This window comes from Nematolebias whitei, chromosome 2 (assembly GCF_014905685.2).
Source record: "Nematolebias whitei isolate Nwh7 chromosome 2, NemWhi1, whole genome shotgun sequence".
Classification (NCBI taxonomy): Eukaryota; Metazoa; Chordata; class Actinopteri; order Cyprinodontiformes; family Rivulidae; genus Nematolebias; species Nematolebias whitei.
The window spans coordinates 43,304,820-43,310,583 of NC_056499.1; the positions used below are offsets into that span (position 1 = coordinate 43,304,820).

Sequence of the window (5,764 nt, forward strand, 5' to 3'; positions counted from 1 at the left end):
CCAAGGTCCCCTCGTCGCCCGCTGCCAACTCCAAGGTCCCCTCGTCGTCTGCTGCAGCTCTCCAGGCTCCCACACCGTCCGCTGCAGCTCCACAGGCTCCCACGCCGCACGCTGCAGCTCTCCAGGCTCCCACGCCGTCCGCTGCAGCTCCACAGGCTCCCACGCCGTCCGCTGCAGCTCCACAGGCTCCCACACCATCCGCTGCAGCTCTCCAGGTTCCCACGCCGTCCGCTGCAGCTCCCCAGGATTCCATGATGCAAGCTGCAGCTCCCCAGGACTTAATGTCACATGCTGCAGTTCTCCAGGTTCCCACGTCATCTGAGGCGCCCTCCAAGTCTCCAGAGGGGTCGGCGCCCTCCAAGTCTCCAGAGGGGCCGGCGCTCTCCAAGTCTCCAGAGGGGCCGGTGCTCTCCAAGTCACCAGAGGGGCTGGCGCTCTCCACTACCACGGAGGATTCGCCTCCATGGTCCTCCATGTCGGCTGCTACAGCTCCCCAGGACTCTATGGCGCATACTGTGTCTCTCCAGGACTCTAGGACGCATGCTGCGTCCTCCAAGGTTTCTTCGCCGCCAGACCCTGCTCCCTCGTCGTCTACACCGCCAGACGCGGCTCCCTCGTCGTCTACGCCGCCAGATGCGGCTCACTCGTCGTCTACGCCGCCTGACGCGGCCTCCTCGTCGTCTATGCCGCCTGACTCGGCCTCCTCGGTCTCCTTGCCGCCAGCTGCGGTCTCCGGGGTCTCTTCGCCTCCAGCTGTGGACTCCTCGTCCTCTTCGCCGCCTGCCGCAGCCTCCAAGTCGTCATCGCCGCCTGCCGCGGCCTCCAAGTCGTCATCGCCACCTGCCGCGACCTCCAAGGTCCTATGTGTTGGACGGCCTCCCGGCCGCCTCCCGGAACGTGGGTCCCGTGTTGGACGGCCTCCCGGCCGCCCCCCCCTGAACGTGGGTCTCGTGATGGACGGCCTCCCGGCCGCCCTCCTGAACAATGACTCTAGGGATGGTCTCTTGACCGTTTAGATCTTTTGTGTCTTTTCCTGCTTATGTTTTGCCTTAGTTCTTTCAGGTCCTTGTGTTCTTCCTTGTGTTTTCTCTGGCCCTCCACCCGCCCAAGTTCTTCGGGAGGGTTTTTTTTTTTTTGGGGGGGGGGGGACACCTGGAGGCGTCCTTGAGGGGGGATACTGTAAGGATGGTACCATTTGCTGGTTCTGTTCGTGTCTGTGTTTCCCTTGTGTTTCCTCGTCAGTTTAATTGGTGCCACCCTTGTCTCGTCACAGCTGTTTGTAATCACGTCTCGTCTTGTCCCTGTATTTAAGCCATCTGTTCTGTTTTGTTCTTCATCGGGTCGTATTCGTTGGGTCTCTGTGTTCTCCTGCATTCTCCTGCATCTCCCCTGAGCTCTCCTGAGTCCTCCCTGAGTTTCCCTCTGAGCCTTCCGTTTACATGTAAGTTTTGCTGCCACGTCAGCTGTTATTTTGTTCTTTATTCACTATTAAAATATTTATTTTTGTAATCTGCCGAGTTGAGTCCTGTCTGCACTACTGGGTTCGTCCCCGACCATCAAATCCTGACACACTGATGGTATGGGGTTGCATGAGCGCTTGTGGCATGGGCAGCTTGCATGTCTGGAAAGACACCAATAATGCAGAGAACTATGTTCAGGTTCTAGAACAACATATGCTCCCATCTAGATGTCATCTTTTTCAGGGAAGACCCTGCATTTTTCAACACGATAATGCCAGACCACATTCTGCAGCAATCACAACATCATGGCTACGTAGGAGAAGGATCCGGGTACTGAAAGGGCCAGCCTGCAGTCCAGATCTTTCACCTATAGAGAACATTTGGTGCATCATAAAGAGGAAGGTGCGACAAAGAAGGCCCAAGACGATTGAACAGTTAGAGGCCTGTATTAGACATGAATGGGAGAGCATTCCTATTTCTAAACTTGAGAAACTGGTCTCCTCTGTCCCCAGACGTCTGTTGAGTGTTGTAAGAATAAGGGGGGGATGCCACACAGTGGTAAAAATGGACTTGTCCCAACTTTTTTGGGATTTGTTGACGCCATGAAATTTGGAAACAACATATTTTTCCCTTAAAATGATACATTCTCTCAGTTTAAACTTTTGATCTGTGATTTGTGTTCTATTCTGAATAAAATATTAGATGTTGGCACCTCCACATCATTGCATTCAGTTTTTATTCACAATTTGTTTAGTGTCCCAACTTTTTTGGAATCCGGTTTGTACATAATCCAATATACGCCAGATTTATTTTGCATCAATGAGCACTTCTAAACACAACGCTGTTGTTGTTTAACATTTAACTCAAGTGCGCCCACTACATTATTCCAACAGTTATATCTTAATGAAACATGATGTGATCTGCACCTGATTTATTGTTCTTCATCAGTGAGCAATTGTAGACACATTGGTATTGTTGATTCATGACATTACTTAAGCAAAACCCACTCAGAGAAGAAACTGTCAATTTTTGGATGACTCTTCCAGCTTTGCACTGTGTAAGATATAAGACTGAAAATGTTCGCTAACTGTTGATTACCATACATGACATGTTGAAAAGCCTAAAGAAAGTGCGTGTCAAACATTCGCCACAAAACAGCAAGTCACAGTAACTCCTGTCTGGAATGTCAGATTTCTGCTATACTTGTAAGACCTGCAGCTGGACAAGTACTGACATGGACAGACGGCGATGTTGAAGATTCGGGAAATGTGCCCTGTGATGAACGCGTACAGGATTGGCACGAGAGCGTTCGCGATGGCGACTGGGTGGAGTAACTGGAGCTCCCGCGGTCGCCGTAAGGCCGGAGCAGCGCTTTGCTGTGAGGGCCTCCAATGCTGCTTGCAGCTTTAATTTTCATTATTTGGATAACAGACAAATTAATACAGACACAGGCAAAACATTACCGCTGCACCATTGCCTTACAACAAGGGCAACAAAAATGATAACTCTGGAAGATCTTAGTACACATCTGATAATGTGTTTGTTGTTGATTTTTAAAAATTTGACATATCTCATCATTAATTTGTGGCATAAACATTATTTATTTGTGGGTTATTTAAAATGTTTTTGCACTTCATTTGCTGTGGAAATTCACACAATAAAAGTAAATAAATTTTTATTTTGCTTAAATGTTAAACATTTACTTTTAGCAATATTCATTACAAGAAGAAAAGATTTTGTCTGATCTAAATGAATCAGTGTGTCTGTACATAGACTGAACCTTGAGCTGTGGACATGGCTGGTATCCAGTCGACTGAGTAATTCATCAACAGTACAGCACCAGTACCAGATCAAAGATTAAACTGCCTGTCTCCCTGGGTGTGCCTGCATGACTTCTGTAGTGACTACTTTTCAACAAATTCTGCCAAACAAGCTTTTTTCCCCCCTCTGTGCTAACACAATCTTCTAAAAGTCCCATAGACTGACTGGCATCAGTTAGAGAAATGGATCATTTGGTACATTTCCCTAATTTCTTGGTGCATTAATTGTTTTAATACATTTTATACATATTACCGGAATCACAATATCTTAGTAACTCAAACAGTTCAATATACTAACACATGTTATATTCATTTTGCTCCTGTAAGTCTCATTATAGAATATTTGACATTGTTTATTTATAGAAAACAATTTTGCCATGTTTATTGTCTGCATGCTGTGTCAGGCTTCATGTTATAGCTGTCTTGTTTTAGGTTTATTTTGTACTTTTTTTTTGGAATACTTACTTCAGCCTACTACCAAGTACTTTAGCCATTGTGGTATCAGATTCATTCAACATTCAGTTTGTTCAGGACTAGGCTTTATAACTTTGGAGATGGGGCTTTGATTTTAGCTAATGTTCCAATATTTTTGAGTTCAGCTACTGTTTTGCTAATTTTGGCTTTCAGCTACTGCTGTGATAATTTATCCTTTAGTTACTGGTTTGTTGATTTTAGCTTTGTGGTCTTCTCTATCATTCTGCACAGGTATGAAAGTGCAAATATTATTACAAGAAACACATGAAAGGTTCACTACCAATCCATCCATCCATTATCTTTTACCTGCTTCTTTCATTTTGGTTCATTGTGGTCACCGGTGCCCATTGTTGTCATCATTCTTTGTTGAAATCAGGACTCTCTTGTAAATGAGTCCTCGAGGCTCAATGGGATTTACCTGTCTAAATAAAGGTTGAATGAATATCCAGCAATCACTGTGCGAGGGGTGGGGTATACCCTGGACAGGTCGCAAGTCCATCACAGGGACACATAGAGACAAATGAGACAAACAACCATTCACTCTCTCACTCACACCTAGGGACAATTTAGAATTACCAATCAGCCTAACATGCATGTTTTTGGTTTGTGGGAGAAAACCAGTGCATGCATGGAGAGAACATGCAAACTCCACCCAGAAAGGCCCCCGGACCGGGATTTGAACCAGGGACCTGCTCGCTGAGAGACAGCAGCTCTACCAGTTGTGCCACCGTGCGGCCACTACCAATCCTAAATGGTGAAATTGACAGACAGACAGACAGACAGACAGACAGACAGACAGACAGACAGACAGACAGACAGACAGACGGACGGACGGACGGACGGACGGACGGACGGACGGACGGACGGACAGACAGACAGACAGACAGACAGACAGACAGACAGACAGACAGATAGATAGATAGATAGATAGATAGATAGATAGATAGATAGATAGATAGATAGATAGATAGATAGATAGATAGATAGATAGATAGGTAGATAGATAGATAGATAGATACTTTATAATCTCAAAGGGATTATGTATTACATTAACTTCAGTTCTTGCACATGTTTTTGTCTGAATCTGCACTCTATACATTGCCCCCACCCTCCAGCGCAGTTTGTCCTTAATAGCTTCTCCCCCTCTCCATCACACTCCTGATTCCCGTTGTCCCTCATCCTATGTCTTTGGTTTTCTGTCTGCAACTGTCCAGCACCTCATTGTGACATTCTTGCAGCAGATGGAAGCCCATTCAACAACATCAGCTGTAGCTTTGGCCCACCAAGACATTAGTCACGCCTCTAGGCTAACTGGGACACAAGAGGGCTAATTGGAAACAGATCACACACACTCACACTTGTGATCACATTTACACATGAAATCACAAACATAGACAAGTGAATCCACATGCAGGGCATTGCACATGCACATACACGCACAACATTGCACACATAATTGCTCTGCCTCACACTAATACACACTTGCACAAGGCATTGCACACACTTACATTCTGTCATTCAGAGGCCCTCTCTGTCTATCCAAAAGAAGCACCTCAGGGTGAGAGGAAGGGGTCAGTTTATTGTTTCTATGACTAGCATGGGAAACAAATGGACTCCATATATGACTAATAAGAGAGTCGTAGAGGCACTGATGAACAGAGAGAATGAGAATCCTCCACCTCCATTAATGTGGCTTTTCCTCTCTGTAATAAAGGACAGCTTTGTCCTTGAACATATTGTGCAAAGTTACCCCAGCGTGAACTCTTAATGGATAAAATCAGTGGACACACAATCACCAATCACCAATCTAGCTGCACATTAACTTTACTTCTCCCACAACCACCAAACTGCCTCTTAATTAGCTCTTCTAGGCATGACAGGTGTTTACACTTTATTCATACACAATTACAGCATATGCCTTCTACTGAAGAAGAAATGTCATGTTTAACTATTTGAGAAGATGTCAGAGTAAATGACTCCACGAAGTCTGCTGCTTCTGCAATAATCTTT

At 45.8% G+C, this 5,764-nt stretch overlaps 1 protein-coding gene across 1 annotated transcript in view; it reads right to left on the minus strand.

Annotated features, from left to right (window-relative positions):
- LOC119426969 (N-acetyllactosaminide alpha-1,3-galactosyltransferase) overlaps positions 1–5,764 on the minus strand; it is a gene marked incomplete at its 3' end in the record, with an annotated part of 61,129 nt that overhangs the window by 49,766 nt on the left and 5,599 nt on the right. The window lies entirely within an intron of this gene.